We start from the raw sequence: 20,052 nt of genomic DNA, 5'->3' as shown, positions 1-20,052 counted from the left end.
ATTTAGATCGAAATATGCTTTCTAAGTTGAAATCCAGCAACAACAGATCTCTGCCCTCTCAATCAGAATGGTATTTTGATAACTAAATACTTAGGATTTTTTGCAATTTGTCATCGTAATATGCAGTTTTTCATCAAAAGGATACAAACTAGTGGAATCAAAGGTGGTAGGTCATTTGGCATAAAGTCGTTTGGCATAAAGCCGTTTGGCATAAGGTCGTTTGGCATAATGGTCATTTGGCATAGAGTCGTTTGGCATAATGGTCGTTTGGCATAATGGTCGTTTGGCATAATAGTCGTTTGGCATAATGAGTCTGAAACCAAGACTTTCTTAAGATGACATTCGTTTTTACATTTCTTTTGAATCTTTGTGATGATATCAAACTTGTTTTGGAGTCAATTGATACAAAATGACACTTTATTCAACAATCCTTTGTTCTTGCATAAACTAAAGCATATTAGGAAAGTTATTGCCAATAGTATTTTATTATTTATCCAGAAATTGGAATATTTGTTTGCGCTGAAGATTTTGCTATATTTATCACAAATTTACCCTTCTTTCAAACATACTAATTTTCTTTTCTAAATATGTAATCATAATTATAGGTATGAAGACTGTTAATTTAAATAAATTTCACCTTCTTTTATACATAGGCTGTTCTTTAGAGCTATATTTTTGAGATATTTTTGTTTCCAACTGACAAAAAGGCGGGGCAATCGATAACATTGATCTTCTCAAGTTATTGGCGAAAAGAGAAATCGACTACTGCAGTTACTTCGATGGGCTGTGCTATTTTTTCCTGAATGTCGTTTACCCGAACGCCAGTTCTCCGAATGCCAGTTCCCTGAATATCCCGTTTCCCGATTATCCCACTTCCCCGAAAAGTTTTTGGCACTCATAATTGTCGTAGCTTTACACATTTCAGGGTAGTGAACGAACTGGCCATCCAATATGCACCCTTCTTTATTTAATTGGCGGTTCTTTCGAGTTTTACCATCCTCAGCATTTTTGAAAACATGTTGAATGACAGAATAACTCCTTCTTTTGATTGCTTTCGTTCTTTCTCGCCACTGAGGTCGGGGAACCGATAATCGGAGAAACAAAATTCAGGGAAAAGTATTATATAATTTAATTCCACTAGAGTTTGTGTCCTTTGACAGATTCGCGTATTTCGACCTCAACTAAAGGCCTACGTGTACATGTCAAAGGATACAAAATCTAGTGGAAATAAATGGTATAGTACAAAATTTGGTATTCCACTAAATAACTCGAAGATTTATTATAATAGCACAATCACTTCGATGATTCACAGAAAAAAAATCCGTTCTCGTATACGTGAACAGCAGGCGTGAACTCGTCAACAAGCAAAAATACACCGTGAACTAGATCATGTATACGAGACCAATCATGGTAGTTCACGGTGTATTTTTGACAGTTCACGTTTTCCAGAACGCTTTTTTGAGCGTGTTCTGAATGCATGTTTTATGTCTTTTTGTTTTATTAAGCCGCAATAATTTTTGCCGTCCAAACTTCTAATGGTTTAATCATAAATTTTGCCTTCTTTTAAAAATAAGCTGTTCTTTTTATTTATACTGTTTTGAATTTATTAATTAGTAAAGCTTAATGTTAACCATTTTTATATTTTTCTGTTTTATCAATTTTTGCAATTTGCACCGATAATTACTATAGAACCTGCCAATGTTCAACATATTTTTCATATCGAGATATGCTGGAAAAAAGTATTTCTATCACAAAATTTCCCTCTTTCGACAATAAAGGTGTTTTTGACGTACAATTCCAAAACTAAAATTTATAGTGAATCGTCCAAAAGTTTTGCCACACATATTTTCATTGTTCATTTAAGTTATGTTAACCCTGTTCCAATTCGGACCCCCCATGTTCTAATTCGGACCACTTCATGTATTATCGGTTTTTGCTATGGTAGTAATCAAATATTACTCCGATTTGTTTGGTGCCAAAGTTTATTGATCTTTTTCTGTAAGTGCAAGCATAAAATATAAACTCAATGCGTGACAAATTACATTTTAGTTAGAGGCAGAACTAACTCAAGTAAAATGTGAATTTTACAAAAACAAACATAGGTGCAATTCGCTGGTGAAGCTGGTTTGAACTAGGTGCAGTCAACTCTCCCTAACTCGATTTTGAACGGACCATAGTGTATGAGAGATATCAAGATAAAGAACACATTAGTTTAAAACTTTGGAGCTAATTGTTACTTTGACTAAATACATTCAAAAAGGTCATTTCAACTTTGAATGTAGTCAAATTTCAACACATTGAAACTTTGCATGAATATATCGGGCTAAACAGGTGAACTTGTATGGGCACTGAAAAAGACAACACCGAGTCTCAGTTGGGGTCCTGGAGAAAAGTAGATTAAGATATAGGGGTCAGAGTACACTGTATTGAAGGAACTGCGCATTCTATCAAGCTTTCGAACAAAAACACAGCATATCGGGTGAGAGAAAGTTGACTGTATTGTTCTTAGCACTTGTAAAAGTTTTTTTTATAACGCATTGCCAAACTTTTTTGGATACAGCTTGGCTGTGGTATTGATGGATATGCATTTCAAGTAGCTGATTTATTGATTGCTTTAGTTTTTGGTGATCTACCGTATTTATTGAATTTTTTTCGAAGCCTTTATTTGACCGTTGTTTATTTTATTGTGTTTGATCCAAGCCGGAAGGTGAGTAGAAAAACTATACACACGATATTTACAGTAGCGTAAGTCTTGAGAAATGCTTGATGGTCCGAATTAGAACAGGGTCCGAATTGGACCAAGTTCCCCTATTAAAAATATGTTCTTTGTCTCGATCTGTCCATATCTCGATGGTCCTTCGAGTGCTTTGCAAAGGCCAGAGCAGAGTGCGTGGTATTTTGATTTGGTTGCGTGTTCCGATGGAACGCGCGACGGAATCAAAACAAATCGTGTTCGGTTCGCGCCATTCGAGTGCGGAAAAAAAATCGACAATAGTACGTGGTCTTTTGATTCGGTTGCATGTTCCGGTGGGACGCGCAACGGAGTCAAGACCAATCGTGTTCAGTTCGTGTTGATCAACTGCGAAAAGCTTCGTGTTCAGCCGAGGATGAAGTACTGGTGAGATCGTTTCATGCTTATGATAATTCATTTTTTTCGATGCTATAAGTAGCTTTTATTTTATTTTCAAACAAGCTATGAATGGTTCGTCACTACAAGTGTCGACTTTTTCGCGTTTCATTTAAACTTAATATACCATTATGTTTTCGTCATTGGTCAAAATAACCTTTGAATAGTTCGACATTATGAATGTCGACGTAAGACATTTTTTGTTGTTGCAACGTAACTTTTTTTTAAATTTTATTTTAATTTTCAAACATACTTTGAATGGTTCGTCATTACATGTGTCGACAATACCCTTATTTCTGTTACATACACTTTTAAAATACCCAATCCTTTCTGTCTTCGTCATTACTAAAAATAAACTTTGAATAGTTCGATATCATGAATGTCGACTTTTTTATAGTTTCTTTCAATATATTTTTACTGCGATACAAAAATGCATCACTAGTTTTTAGTTTCGTACTTTCCCTCCTAATCCATGGATCGCATCACCGACCAAAGGTGACTCCCAGATCTTTTTCCTCCCTCACTAACCACACCTGTCCCGTGATGATTGTGGAGATGCAGAGGTATTCTCGGTCTTTAGAAGCAACGATCATTACACAATAACGTTCCTTACTCTTCCCAACTGACTGTAAGGACTTGACCGGCGCCGTTATTGATCAATAATATGAGAGCTGCTAAAATTGCACTTCGACAATATGCAGAAAATCCCATCCCTTATTCATTTGGATCGAAGTGCAATTCTTACCGGTTCGGATCAATCACGGAGTAGCAACCATTGACATGTACAGTCAGTCTATGCTATGCTATGCTAACTCTCGATGGTCCTTGCTATCTCTCGATGCTCATATCTCGATGGTCCTTCGATATCGAGATGTGGAGAATCAACTGTAGTTCATAGTTTGTTGATATGCGATTCATTGATTTCACAATGCAATATTTGGGCTTTTCAATTATTTTAATATTTTTCGTACGTCATGGGTTTTTATTTCCTTTCATTTTACGAATCCTATTAATAACGTTTTACAGTTATTGGTGTTACAATAGTGATCACATATTAGGTGATGAGGTTGTACTCATTTTAGCATAAAACCGTTTGGCATGAGATTGTTTGGCCGATTTGAACGATACTAATCTAATCGTGAAACCTTGGATTATTAAGTAACTGAAAAAGAAGTCACTTGAATGTAACTGCATTGGACGCCAACTGATTGTGTGAACCATGTCATTCAACTCACTTGCTGCATTTTTGTTAAAGGTCACTTGAGGTTTTCAGATATTATATTGCGAAGGCTGTTTAATAATGCTAGAATGCTTAGCGTTTCTACAGTTTTTAATTTATTTGGTAAATTCATTGACGACTGCAACTATGAAGAAAGTTAATCCGTTGAATTAAGGTAAAGCGTGTAATAGCCCCCTGGGAACTCTACATTGAATTGGTTGCGACCAAATTTCATGGATATTCTCCGTCCATTGACAATCCAAGTGATCTGGATGATGCCGTTGATACTACAACATCCTACATTATGGAAGCTTTTGAAGAAGCATGTCCTCTGCGGTCTGTAAAGACTACAAGAGGGACCCCATGGTGGAATTCCGATCTGACTAGACTCAGGAAACAATGTAGAAGGAGTTGGAACAGACGCCGTTCAGCTGGATCAGAGTCGTTCAAGTCAGCTCGCAAGGCTTACAAGAAGGCTCTTCGTTCTGCTGAACGATCCGGCTGGAAAAACCTTTGTACAAATGTTTCCAGTTTGAGTGAAGTCAGTCGGTTGAACAAAATTCTTGCAAAATCTAAGGATTTCCAAGTGAACGAAATTCGCTTACCTAATGGTGACTTTACTTCTTCCGATGAAGAAGTTTTAGAATGTTTATTCAATACACACTTCCCCGGATGTGTGGACATAGCATCTACGGATGAACCAAATGTCTTTTCATGTAGTTACGAGTCTCTGGCCTCGGCTCGCAGAATCGTAACTACTGAATCGATTCAATGGGCACTTAATAGTTTTGCTCCTTTCAAATCTCCAGGAGCGGATGGGATTTATCCTGTTCTGCTCCAAAAGGGATTTGAGTTTATCAAACATGTTTTGAAAAAGCTACTTGTAAGCAGTTTTGCTACCGGGTACATTCCCAGATCCTGGCGTGATATTACTGTAAAGTTTATCCCGAAAGGAGGACGTGCGTCGTATGAGGAAGCGAAGAGTTTTAGACCAATCAGTCTGACCTCTTTTCTTCTGAAATGTCTGGAACGCATTATCGATCATCACATCCGTGATGTTTATTTGGCAAACATGCCTCTTCATGTGAATCAACATGCTTACCAATCTGGAAAGTCCACTGTGACTCTCTTACACAAAGTTGTTTACGATATCGAGAAAGCATTCGCTCAGAAGCAATCCTGCTTGGGTGTTTTCTTGGATATTGAGGGTGCCTTTGATAACGTGTCTTTCGATGCCATATTGGAAGCCGCACGAAACCATGGGCTACCTACAATGATTACCAATTGGATTCATCAAATGCTCAAAAACCGACATCTCTTCTCGACATTGCGTCAAGCAGCGATTCGAAAATTGAGTGTTTGCGGATGCCCCCAAGGGGGAGTCTTGTCACCACTTTTGTGGAATCTCGTAGCAGATACGCTATTGAGGCAACTCAATAATTGCGGTTTTCCAACTTATGGATTTGCCGACGACTATTTAGCTCTGATAGTTGGTATGTGCATAAGCACCCTATTCGACCTGATGCAAAGTGCTCTTCAGGTAGTCGAGAGTTGGTGTCGCCAATATGGCCTTTCGGTTAACCCGAATAAAACATCTATTGTTTTGTTTACGGAAAGACGAAACCGCGATGGAATTCGACCTTTACGTCTTTTTGGCACTGAGATTAATGTGACTGATCAAGTAAAGTATGTCGGAGTCATTCTAGATTCCAAACTTTTATGGACAGCTCACATTGATTTCAGAGTCAAAAAAGCTTGTATGGCCTTCGGTCAATGCCGGCGAACCTTTGGTAAAACTTGGGGCCTCAAACCCAAATATATCAAATGGATTTACACAACAGTTGTTCGACCAATATTGGCATATGGATGTCTTGTGTGGTGGCAAAAGGGCGAAGTGAGAACAATCCAATCAAAATTGGGCCATCTCCAAAGGATGTGCTTGATGGCGATGTCTGGTGCGTTCTCTACAACTCCCACAGCGGCGCTCGAGGCCCTTTTCGACGTTGCGCCACTACACATATATCTTAAACAAGAAGCACTTTCTTGCTCTTACCGTTTATGGGTACTGGATCTACTGGAGAGAAATCCAGTGAATCGTAGATCTACACACACTTCGTTGTTTCCACTTTTGGTGAATTGGGACAAAATTGTCCTTGCTCCAAGTGATCTCACAATTGCTTGTAACTTTCCTTACAGGACATTTACCACACAATTCCCTTCACGGGAAGAGTGGACGTCTGGCTATTTGGAAAGAAGTATATCAAACAATATAGTATGTTACACTGATGGCTCCCTTCTTGAAGGTAGAGCTGGTGCAGGAGTATATTCTCGTGAGCTAAGGCTGAATCAGTTTTACTCACTTGGTAGAAACTGCACCGTTTTTCAGGCGGAAATATTTGCTCTTATGTGTGGAGTGCAATCAGCACTTCAACAGCGCGTAATGGGTAAAGTCATATACTTCTGTTCAGATAGTCAGGCTGCTATAAAAGCTCTCGCTTCGGCCAACTCAAGGTCGAAGCTTGTTATCGCATGTCGAACTCAAATTGAGGAACTGAATTCAGTCAACTCTGTCAACCTTGTATGGGTACCTGGCCATTCTTCCATCGTTGGAAATGAATTGGCTGATGAGCTAGCTCGCGATGGAGCATCGCATGACTTCATTGGCCCTGAGCCGGCTATTCCAATTTCGAAGTGCTGGGTGAAGCTTCAGATAAACTCTTGGGCGGCAACTCAGCACAAGCAATATTGGAATAGTTTGGAGTCGTGTCGTCAAACAAAATTGTATATTACTGAGCCATCTCCAAAGGTGGCGAAGTATTTAACAAATCTGTCAAAGCAGAATTGCAGTCTCTTGGTCAGAGCGTTGACAGGCCACTGCCGACTCAACTATCACATGGCAAATATTCAGCGTGCTGACTCATTTGTGTGTGATAGTTGTGACTCCGATTATGGAACTTCGTATCACCTGATATGTAACTGTCCAGTTTTTGCGCAAATGCGATTCCAATTACTTGGTAAACACTTATTAAGTGAAACTGAATACAGAAGCCTGAATCTTCAGGACATCCTGTTATTCTTAACCCGCTGTGGTAATGAGCTATAGGCTCTCTTTACGCTCATGCGTTTTGCAGTGCCCTTTTTAGGGCGCTGTTCGAACCCATTGTGGTATGGAGCTACATGCTCTCATTTCGCTTATGCGATCTTCCCTCTTCAAGGGACCCCACTCCTATTTCCTCCCATCTTTCCCTTCCCTTTCCTCTCCCATCGGGTAGATGATGAAATAGGCTCAAATATGGCGATGGCACAAATCTCCCAACTGGTGGGGAACGTGCCTTTGGAGCCGGCCTTCTGATACCTGATACCTGAGGTTTTCAGATATTATATTGCGAAGGCTGTTTAATAATGCTAGAATGCTTAGCGTTTCTACAGTTTTTAATTTATTTGGTAAATTCATTGACGACTGCAACTATGAAGAAAGTTAATCCGTTGAATTAAGGTAAAGCGTGTAATAGCCCCCTAAAGAAAAGTTGCTTTTTCGCAATCGCAATTGATGTTTATAGTTGTTTACGTCAATGTTTTGTTTATTTAGTTGGTCAACCTCTGCATACAAATTTCTCTTGCAAGATAGCTTCTAAAAATGGTAGAAGACGTTTTTTTTAACGTTCCAAATCTACGCCCCTCCCGTAGAAAAATCTTAGAATTACCAGTTGTTTTCTGGTAATAGTTTTTTGTAATAAATACACTAGTACAGAACTGACTTCATGTACAATGAGGCTTGCAAATCGGATGCTATGGAAAATCCATAAAGATGATTTTCGATATTCTTGAATTTCTGTTGGTCGTTTATACTTCTCAAAGAACATAACATATATAATATGTGTAACATCGCGGATACTATCTTAAGTGTAATCATATTTACACGTTAATGAACCCTCAATCCCTTTAAAATGAAGCAGTGAGTATGACAGCGAGACACTGTACATTATTGCATCCAAAAACTAACTCGCAGGGGGATTAGGGACATACTAAAATCACGGGGCGAAATGGATACCTCCTTATTCTTTGAAAATATTCATATTTTATCAAAATTTCAAACACTGCATTGTATTGTAAATTTCAAACACTGTATTGTACATGAACTGTTTGACAGTATGAAAGTTATTTTTTTACTTCAAGCGTTCTTCAAAATTATACTTTTATGATAATAAATCTTCGAACTGTATAGTGGAATAACTATATAGATATAGATTAAAAAACCGAATTTAGTACTACACCATTTGATTCCACTAGAATTTGTATCCTTTGACAGATACGCGTATTTCAACCTCAACTGTAAGGCCGTCTTCAGTGTCGTGTACTAGACTCGACTTTCGAGTATTTCGTATTGCGACCTCAACTGTAAGGCCGTCTTCAGTGTCGTGTACTAGACTACCGAGTCTAGTACACGACACTGAAGACGGCCTTACAGTTGAGGTCGAAATACGCGTGTCTGTCAAAGGATAAAAACTCTATTGGAATTAAATGGTATAGTACTAAATTCGTTTTTTCATCTACTTGTACTTGTAGTTTTTCTCAGCTTCAAATTGGTATATAAGTGAGGCGGTGGAAGAATATAATTGTTGAGCAATGTAAAGAACCCAGAGCTTTTTTTTATTGCTAGTACTAACCACTCGACTAAGGAAGGACCCAGGTTTCTCTAATTTTTATATGTATATACACATACATACATTAATTATTTACCGTAATCCGTGAATACCGTAATCTTGAAAATCTGAGGTGTGGCTTCGATGCATTTTCACCTTAAGAAAACTGATACCACGCTGTGGGAATAACTTTGGAAATGCCTTGAACTATTATCGTTGAGGGTATATGAAGAAGCTGAAGTCCAATCGGTCAAAATGAATTTTCCTTATGGTACTAGATTTATGAAAAACTATAAGTGAAGAATTAGCCTTAAGTGTTTACAATTGCACCAATAAAGCCTTAAAACATGTGAGTTGCTGTTAATTGTTTTCTTTGTTCATTGTTTTGTTAATTGAAGGATTATATCCAGTTGCCGCCGTCGAACTCACTCCTCAACTAGTTAATTCTCCCTTCTTATACTTCAAAGCGGTTCACTAGCTTCAATGTCGCTATACAAATAAATGCGACGGGATCTATGATAGAACAGTTGGCGTAAAAACCTGATGGTGTTGATCAATGTCTTCATAGCTCGAAGGATTATTTCCAGTCGCCTCCGTTGTCAAACTCAATCTTCCTCCACGATCAGTCAATTCGCGATGTAGTAAAAGAAGAGTGAATGGTCGTAACGCTAAATTAAAAATTGCAAAAACGGCTGATAGAATGGCTCCTTTACTTGGGAAGTACAAGATAATGCCAGTTAAATCAAATAAGAATCCTATCACATCGATCAAACACGCCTAGAATAAAATGGGTTGGTTAGAATTTCGCGTGATTTTTGCAGATGGTACCCACAATTTGCACAGCATCTGATGATTCTTTCCAATGTATGGCCCAAAATAACGATATGATGAAGAGTATGTTATAAAATTGGTATGATGCTGGTAACCAGTAGCTGTTTAGAGCTGCGGCAATCAAGGTTGTGTGTATCATTGCAACAAGCTACGAAAAAGGGTTCATTAGAAACTGAAAACAAACGAATTAAATACATTTACCTTAACACGTATATGGGGAGTATTTAAGGCACTTTGTAGATCCATATTCAATGAGATTACTTTACTACGATATAAACAAATAAATTTTACTTCATACTAAGGATCCTGTTTATAAAAAGATTTGCGATTGAGAATAACTCTATATGCCTTTTCATGAGTTGTTTTGAAATCAAATTATATGTAAGCTTTTTGACAACTATCATATGAAAATGACAGTCCGATGTATGTACTGCTTCGCAGATGAAAACTAAATGCATACATTTACATATCACACGAAAAAGCCTGTCACGAACTATCAAACTGTGAGTATTATAGGCCTTTTCATGTGACAGGTCCGTCTGTGCATTTGTTTACATCGGTGGAGGACCGGTGCTAACACGGGCCTGTCATTTCCATAGAAGAACTGATAAAGAGCTTCCGGATCAGCTGATTTGAACGTCTCATGAAAAGGCCTATATTCTTATAAGATTTTTTTTGAAAGGGCTATTAGCTGCTTATAAAAGTATATCTGTCCTATATGAAAAAGTAGACACTGGGAAAATGTTATTCAAATTTTAGACGTGTTTTCATATACAAATGTTCATAATTTAGTAGGACATTTCTACCATAGTGGATTTAAATAAAAGTTGCGTCAATGTCAAAATTTGAACGCATTCCAATCAGAGGTATGACGTCCTATTTTTTCACTATGGGATTTGACAGGTTGAGCTGTGCCTTCTTATCTGGAGCATAATTTCTACTCCAGTATCAAATTCCACTCGCACACGTATATTTTTGGATGTTTACCTTTCACTATAAGAGAAAGCAGTACAAAACGCATGGAGTGGAATGAAATCAGCTGAGGCTGTTAGATGGTAATGAACTACAGAAAACTAATTGTTTCTTGGAATAATCTACCCATAGATAATAGACAAAAAAAAAGCTTGAATCATTTTTTTTTCAGAACGAAACGCAAGTTATGCGTTGAATTTGTGTGCCGTGGTTCATTTTCCCACATTTGTACCAGCTTCTTTGTTGATTTACACATTCGTGTGGGTGAGCTTCGCAATAGTTTATAAGAGACAAAAAAAAAAAGAGATCCTCGTAGCAATCCCTTGGTTCCAATTAAGAAGGAAATGGAGATTAGCGATGGGCGATTTTGAATCGATGTTCCGAAAATTCTCGATTTTCTCGTTCCGATTAATCGATTTTTTGAATCGATGTTTGGAGCACTCAAAATCGAGTGAATCGATTTTCTTTATTCGATTTTTGTTTCAATTCGTAAGGTAGAAATTGATAAGATTTTTTAACGTGGTGATGACCCATAAGCCTAGTTTTGCATCTGCCTTGAAGTGTTTGATACATTATTTTCAATTTCAAACGTTATTCAATTCAAGGAATTTTAAAAATCGTATGCCAATTCATTTGTTCTTATTTGAAGAGCATATTTTGTTAATTTTTCATATGAGCTTGAAAATCGAATCGATTCAGAAACATCGATTTTAATGATTCGATTAAATCGGTGAATCGATTCTACGTATCGAATTTGAATCGATTCAGTAACATCGATGTTCTGGTCGAACTCGCTCAACGCTAATGGAGATACGACACGAGATCTACAACAGCTAATTTTTATTATACCAGCAACGAGAAATTAGCTTCCTGCACTCTAATTTTGCAAGCCATTTTCATTTAACACCACTGCATAGCAGGAAGTGAATTTATCGGTCACTATGGTAATCAACTGATGGCTCAAACCGATTTTTATGAGAAAACGACGCGTGTTCTCGCGAGATCTGCAGCAGCTACAGTCAGGTCTCGTATTAGACGCTGCCACCCACTTTACGCCCACCTCAGTTTCTCAGTTACTGCTCTATCAATTCAAATAAAAATTGGTAGGTAATAAGCTCATACTATGCCTTAGTTTTATACGAAAAATCAGCTTCATCCCATAAACAACTGTTGAGAAATTGCCGTGGGAGGAAAGTGGGTGGCAGCGTCTTATAGGATACCTGACTGTAATTTATAGTATCACCAGCAACGAGAAGTTAGCTTCCTCGTTTTCTACTCTTTGTGTCGCCGCGTTTAGAGTTTAGAGTTTAAAGCCGATAAAATTGAATCAGTGAAAATGAACTAATCGTTCTTGGCGAGGAGTAGAATTCTAAGAAAATTGAGAGTTACGCTCACTTATCCCTCTCGGTAGTTATCATGAACCACCTCAACTCATCGTGAGAGTCTGTATATCCAGAATCTATGAATGAAGAGTTGCGCGAAGAGTGAAACCAAATCTACCTATCGAACTGTCAAACGGTCTACCTATCGAGCAGCCCAGCAAAACAGATAGGGGCTATTTTCGAAGACGAGGAAGAACAAGCATTTAAAGAAGTCTCTTCGCGCAACTCTGTGTATATAGACTCTGTGTATATCGTCTACTGCTACAGCTCAGATTATGTCGGGGTATAACAGTGCATGATAAAACCCATATAGACAAGCTCCAAACGTGGGGGCACTATAGGATGTCCGAGAATCGTTTATCATGCTAGTAAACAAAATACCTACGCCAAACGGTAAATAAGCAAGAAAAATGGTAATACTTAGAGAAAAATGTGTTTTATCATTACTTCCTCTTTGAGGCGCTCCTTCACTGCTGCTATTTATCAAGCTTGTTACATGGCCGATCAAGGACCGATACATATGCGATGTTTTTCTTCGTTTGCTTTGATCGTGCTTACAAATCGTTTGAGAACGATTTCTGCAATGCCGGTTCTTACCTTATCATCAGTACTATAATCAACAATTAAAGCAGTTCATGATATCTTTTTCTCGCAGAAAAAAAGCTGCACGGCCCAAATTTGAGTCAAGTTTGATAAATAATACTTTTAATCTCATGTAAACATCATTTGAAATTTCCTTACAAAAAGCCTTGCACCAATAATAGGAACACTGTTCCTTTAGTGGAGTGTGGAGGTATGTTTAAAAATGGTTCCTTTAGTGGCGCAATCCATTGTTTTCTTATGGGATCCTCCACAATAGGTGCAAAGGATTTTTGTTATTTAATTCCATTTTACGGCAATGATGTCCTGTAACTAGATCTGAGAATGGGTTCAAATTCTAATGATCTGGAATATTAATGGCTTCGGTTCAGTTGTTCTAAAAGTTATACCACAGACAAACAGACGTCAAACTTAGAACAAATTTCATTAAAATCCGTCGTAAAGTTTTTTTTTTTTTTTTTTTTTTTTTTTTTTTTTTTTTTTTTTTTTTTTTTTTTTTTTTTTTTTTATTAGTATCATTCCAAACATTACATTCATTATTTCTTATATCTAGGTGTTCTGTGTTATTAGACAACACTATCATCCTAATTTGGTAAAACAAATCTAAGATTTTATTAACATTTTGTTAACAACATATTACATTTCACTTGCCGTAGCAGTTCAGATTTTTTACAGGTGAGTTGATTTCACCTGCTTATAAGAGAAAAAAAAATGTTTTTAATATACTTAACCTAACTTAACCTAAACATATAACGCATTAATCGTGGCAATAGAAGATTGTAACGATTTTTGCCTGAAATTATTGATTATTTTATTTGACATTTGTTCCAATGTTTCAACATTGGATATCCTATGTAACTCATTGGTACTATACCAGGGAGGAAGCCTCAGAATCATTTTCAAAATTTTATTTTGAATTCTCTGCAGAGCTTTCTTCCTGGTATTACAACAGCTAGTCCATATTGGTACAGCATACAACATGGCTGGCCTGAAAATTTGTTTGAATATCAAAAGCTTGTTCTTAAGACAAAGTTTTGATTTTCTATTAATAAGGGGATAGAGACATTTTACATATTTGCTACATTTGGCTTGAATGCCCTCAATGTGATTTTTGAAAGTTAAATTCTTATCTAGCATGAGTCCTAGATACTTAACTTCATCTGACCAATTTATTGGAACCCCTCTCATCGTGACAACATGTCTACTTGAAGGTTTCAAATAAAGAGCTTTTGGTTTATGTGGGAATATTATTAGTTGAGTTTTGGAAGCATTAGGAGAAATCTTCCATTTTTGCAAGTATGAAGAAAAAATATCCAAACTTTTTTGCAATCGACTACAGATGACACGCAGGCTTCGTCCTTTGGCGGAGAGGCCTGTGTCATCCGCAAACAAAGATTTTTGACATCCCTGAGGTAACTCAGGTAAGTCAGATGTGAAAATATTGTATAATATTGGTCCCAAAATGCTGCCTTGGGGAACACCAGCTCTTACAGGAAGTCTTTCAGATCTGGAGTTCTGATAATTAACCTGAAGTGTACGATTTGACAGATAACTTTGAATTATTCTAACAATGTATGTTGGAAAATTAAAATTTTTCAATTTTACAATCAAACCTTCATGCCAAACACTGTCGAATGCTTTTTCTATGTCTAGAAGAGCAAGACCAGTAGAGTAGCCTTCAGATTTGTTGGAACGGATCAAATTTGTTACACGTAAAAGTTGATGAGTGGTCGAATGTCCATGGCGGAATCCGAACTGTTCATTGGCAAAAATTGAATTCTCGTTGATGTGGGCCATCATTCTGTTCAAAATAACCTTTTCAAAAAGTTTACTGATGGAGGAAAGCAAACTGATTGGACGATAGCTAGAAGCTTCTGCAGGATTTTTGTCTGGTTTTAAAATTGGAACAACCTTAGCATTTTTCCATTTGTCAGGAAAATATGTTAATTGAAAACATTTGTTAAATATATCAACTAAAAATGATAAGCTACTTTCTGGAAGTTTCTTGATGAGGATGTAGAAAATTCCATCATCGCCAGGAGCTTTCATATTTTTGAATTTTTTAATAATAGTTCTCACTTCTTCCAAATCAGTCTCCCAGGCATTTTCGAAAACGTTCTCTTGATTGAGAATATTTTCGAACTCCTGAGTAACTTCATTTTCAATTGGACTAGTAAGTCCTAAATTAAAATTGTGCGCACTTTCAAACTGCATAGCAAGTTTTTGAGCTTTTTCGCAATTAGTTAGTAATAGTTTGTTTTCCTCTTTCAATGCCGGTATAGGCTTCTGAGGTTTTTTCAAGATTTTAGATAATTTCCAAAAGGGCTTAGAGCCGGGGTCCAATTGAGAAATTTTATTTTCAAAATTTTTGTTTCTTAAATCTGCAAAACGTTTCTTGATTTCTTTCTGCAAATCCTGCCATATAATTTTCATAGCAGGATCACGAGTGCGTTGAAATTGCCTTCTCCTCACGTTTTTAAGACGGATCAAGAGTTTAAGATCATCGTCTATAATCACGGATTCAAATTTTACTTCACATTTTGGAATTGCAATGTTTCTGGCTTCAACAATGGAATTTGTTAAAGTTTCAAGAGCATTGTCAATATCAATTTTAGTTTCTAAAGAAATGTTAACATCAAGATTAGAGTCAACATACGTTTCATATATATATTCCAGTCGGCTCGTAAATAATTGAAAGTGGAGCTGATAGGATTGAGAATCGCTTCATGCGATATTTGAAATGTAACAGGGACATGATCAGAATCAAAATCAGCATGAGTAACTAATTGGCTACAAAGATGACTAGAGTCGGTTAAGACCAAGTCAATCGTAGATGGATTTCTAGAAGAGGAAAAACATGTAGGGCTATCAGGGTATTGAATTGAGAAATATCCTGAAGAGCACTCATCAAATAAAATTCTGCCGTTGGAATTACTTTGAGAATTATTCCATGACCGATGTTTGGCATTAAAGTCACCAATGACAAAAAATTTTGACTTATTGCGAGTTAATTTTCGCAAGTCAGTTTGAAGCCAATTAACTTGCTGTCCAGAGCATTGAAAAGGCAAATAGGCAGCTATGAAAGTATATTTACCAAACTGTGTTTCAACAGAAACACCTAAAGTTTCAAAAACTTTAGTTTCAAATGACGAAAACAGTTGATGTTTTATACGCCTATGAATGATGATTGCAACTCCCCCACATGCCCCATCAAGTCGATCATTACGATAAACAAAAAAGTTAGGATCTTTTTTAAATTTGGATCCAGGTTTTAAATAAGTTTCGGTAATAACTGCTATATGCACGGGGGACGGACCTGGTGTAGTGGTTAGAACACACGCCTCTCACGCCGAGGACCTGGGATCGAATCCCATCCCCGAGATAGTCACTAAAAATTTCAGTGACGACTTCCTTCGGAAGGGAAGTAAAGCCGTTGGTCCCGAGATGAACTAGCCCAGGGCTAAAAATCTCGTTAATAAAGATAGAAAAAAAAAAAAAATGCTATATGCACGTTATTAGCTGTAAGAAAATTAAACAGCTCGTCCTCTTTACCATTCAGAGAACGAGCATTCCAATTTAAAATATTTAAATTATTATTTGGATCCATTAGAAAAACGTAATCCAATAACAATTATATTTGTAAATTTTACACCTACTTGGACTGCTTCAGTCATAGTGGTGGCTTTGAACATTGCATCAATCATTAGATTCAATTGTTCAGTTAGAAAATTAAAATCAGAGGCAGACATATCATCTGATGATTTCCCATTGGAATTTTCGGTAGACGAAGAAGCGGGGTAGGAGTTACCTGTGGCGGTAGGGTTTTTTCCATTTGATTTGAAACAAGTAGAATGGGTACTCATGGAACGAACAGGGGAAGAGTTCAAATTACCTGCTACGATATCGGCAAAGGATTTACCGTGGGTAGATACATTCGAAATTGAAAGATTCGAACGGCTACCCGACGGATTAAAATTTGTTTGTGAATGAGCATGATTATGATCTTCCTGGTGGGTATGATTCCTAATCAAGCGATCGTTAACTGAAAAATGAGCATTGTTCGATACTCTACCAGGCAAATTCCGGAAACGACCGTTATCGTAACGGATATTATCCTTCATCTGCTTGGCACGAGCCTCAACGACTCTTTTGCGTGAAATGCATTCCCAAAAGTTAGCTTTGTGAGGGCCCTTGCAATTGGCGCATTGAAATTTTCTGGTATCTTCTTTCACAGGACAGTCGTCCTTAGCGTGAGAAGAACCTCCGCAAATCATGCATTTAGCATCCATGCGACAATTTTTCGTACCATGACCCCACTTTTGGCACCGACGGCACTGAGTGGGGTTCTGGTAATTTCCTCCAGGTTTCTGGAAATGTTCCCACGTCACACGGACATCGAACATAAGTTTAGCTTTTTCTAAAGCTTTAATATTATTTAGTTCTTTTTTGTTAAAGTGAACTAAATAATATTCTTGAGAAAGCCCTTTCCGAACAATGCCAGATTGGGTTCTCTTTTTCATAATGATTACTTGGACTGGGGAAAATCCAAGTAAATCATTTATTCCATTTTTGATCTCTTCAGGTGACTTATAGTCACTTGAGAGACCTTTCAAGACGACTTTGAACAAACGTTCAGTTTTGTCGTCATAAGTAAAAAATTTGTGCTTCTTCTCTTCAAGATATCTGAGAAGAAGTTCGCGATCTTTAAGAGTTTCCGGCAAAACGCGACAGTCTCCTTTCTTTGCGATTTGGAAGGAAACCTTGATTCCCCTAATGGAGTTCAAGATCTCCTGCCTAAATCCCCCAAATTCGGAACAACTGACCACGATAGGCGGCACTCTTTGCTTCCTCACTTGAATCAAAGAGCCTGGGCTAGAGGCTGCTTCGATTTGGTGTTCGGAAAATTTGTCTAGAGCATCGAACTGATTGCTCATTTCAATACAATTATTCATTTCACCCTTGGAAGAAACTTCGCATTCCGGGGAAGCGTCCTTTCTTCCATTCTTGCCACGTGTAGTGACAGTTTTAAAACCCACTTTTTTGGAAGGAAGTAGTGAATTCAGAGATTCACCCTTCCGTTTGTTAGTTGTTGATACCATGTTTAGTTAATAAACGAGAAAGACGTGACCTTCGAGAGGTTTTTTCCCTAGACGGTCTCCAAGAAGGATTACCACCGCTAGCTTTCGCCAACGGGTCCAACGAAAAATCGAAGGCACGGGTCCAAACAAGGATCGTAAAGGGATCAATAGTATAAAAAATAGTACTGAAAAGTACTGTTTAAGTAGCACTGAAAAGTACCGTTTTTAATTTTAGCACTGAAAAGTACTGTTTTATTGCTTTAGGTAGTTTTTAAGAAAACTTCCAAGAGCAGAGAGAATTCGTGTACGCACAGCACGAAGGTACGATGCGCACTGGGTCGTAAAGTTTTCATAATCATCATCTGGTGAGCATGTTCTATGAAAAAGTGTTTCGTGCAATAAGACGGTGAAGTGAAACGTCAGATGACGGCAGTGTGAAACGTCAAACACGAAAGAAAATGAAACTGCGCAACTCTGGTTATGAGATTTGTAACATAGCGAATTTGAAATGAAGGTCAAATGGGTGGTTGGTATAAATTTCATCAGTGTAACGTCTGTTTGTCTGTTACGCGCGCAGGGTAGCTATTGATCCGACGCAACTCATAATGGTTATCACACTCAATGGTGTAGGTGATCTAGTGTAGATGTAGTTATGACACTCAGAGGAAATAATATGCACTCTGTCTCGAAAAACATCAAGAATCTGAATTATTAATGATACATTGTAAATTGGTTAATATTTCCATATGCAATTTGATGAGTCTGGAAAGCGTGTGCAAGTTTTGTTGAGGAAAACAAAAACAAACTTTATATAGTGGTTAACACGTTCAATGGTGTGGATGATCTAGTGTATATGTAGTTGTGGAACTCCGAGGAAAATAATATACACTTTGTCTAAAACAACACCAAGAATCTGGATATAAAAATATCAAAATGGCTTGTTTAGGGGTATCACGTTTATTACATATCCTGATTCTACATTAAAAATTGAACTGAAACCCAAAGTTTCAAAATTTTCCGTGTCCTGGAACTATTTTTAAAACGCATTTGAAATTAGTATAAAAATCACCTTCGAATCACCCCTCGTCAAATTTTACTTCGGGTCGAGCTGTCATTATGTTAATTGAAGTATCATTGAATCTACAGATTGAAATCTTCTTTAATTACCGTTTTGACTCATATTCCGAACACTTAAGGACAACAGTGACTTCAAATGCATCTGGTGGAAATAAATTAGCTGATATTTGTGAATATTATTATTTCTTCGCGAAGTCTAACTGTAAGCTGTCGGGTGAGTCGATAAAATTGTTAATTTGAACTTGTTTTGTATTGTTTTTACTTAAAAGTATGGAACAACATTTTGATTCAAATGCCGAGCACCGTGTTCATTCTGTCTCATATTCCGAACACCTTGATTCAAGTTCCGAACAGCACGAATAAATCATATTCAAATGAATAATTTTGCAAATGAATTTATCTGAGCTAGTTCTACTGGTTTCGAACTAGAGAATCATCACTACTCCCGAGGTATAAAATAGTTTGGAAGACGTTTAAATTGAATTGCAATTGACTGCCATTTCCTTGTAATTTGATGACATATTTCAGCGAAACATTTCAATCAAATCGCCATACAAAAGACGAGTGTTCGGAATATGAGTCTGTTCGGAATTTGAGACAAAACGGTATTATAAAATACCAAAATCAAAATATCGAAGAGCAATAAAATTGTGTTATACTTAAAAAAAATGTGTTCTTTCGATTAAGCTACAAAAACTTGGAAATTTTTCATTGCTGAACAATCTAATTGGGTAGTATTTCCATAAGTATTTTGATAAGTCTGGAAAGCACTGCAAATTTCGGTGAGGAAAACAAAAACACACTGTGTATGATGAGCGTATACGAGTGTTCGTGTGTTCAAATGTCACTAAGCTCTATAAAGGTTGTCGGACTACACGATCAGAAAATATCAGGGAGAGTGTAATGAGAATATATACCGATGTGAGGAAGAAGACATTTAGTGTGCGTGACATCCGTGTACGGTGCAAAATGTTTCACTACTACAAGCGAGCGAGCTCCCATAAGAAGCCATGTAAATTAGTGACGTAGTTATTTTTGTTTACGTTTTTTCTCTTTACTAATACATAGCTTTTGCTTCTTCTTCCACACCTTAGTATATATTCTCATTGGGGAGAGTGATTGA

General features: G+C 37.2%; 2 long non-coding RNA genes across 2 annotated transcripts; one reads left to right on the top strand and one right to left on the bottom strand.

Annotated features, from left to right (window-relative positions):
* Positions 1–4,329: 4,329 nt before the first annotated feature.
* On the top strand, positions 4,330–7,812 carry LOC110677258. The gene is made up of 2 exons (XR_002501065.1): positions 4,330–4,392; positions 7,714–7,812. It is a non-coding gene; the product is annotated as an uncharacterized LOC110677258 (long non-coding RNA).
* Positions 7,813–8,918: 1,106 nt separating this feature from the next.
* Positions 8,919–10,193, bottom strand: LOC5566128. The gene is made up of 3 exons (XR_002501064.1): positions 10,022–10,193; positions 9,822–9,968; positions 8,919–9,766 (listed from the first exon to the last, which is right to left on the bottom strand). It is a non-coding gene; the product is annotated as an uncharacterized LOC5566128 (long non-coding RNA).
* Between the last annotated feature and the right edge of the window lie 9,859 nt (positions 10,194–20,052).

This window comes from Aedes aegypti, chromosome 2, assembly GCF_002204515.2.
Source record: "Aedes aegypti strain LVP_AGWG chromosome 2, AaegL5.0 Primary Assembly, whole genome shotgun sequence".
NCBI classification, from domain to species: domain Eukaryota; kingdom Metazoa; phylum Arthropoda; class Insecta; order Diptera; family Culicidae; genus Aedes; species Aedes aegypti.
The sequence above is the reverse complement of the archived record's forward strand: the minus strand, read 5'-3'. Positions and strand labels throughout refer to the sequence as shown.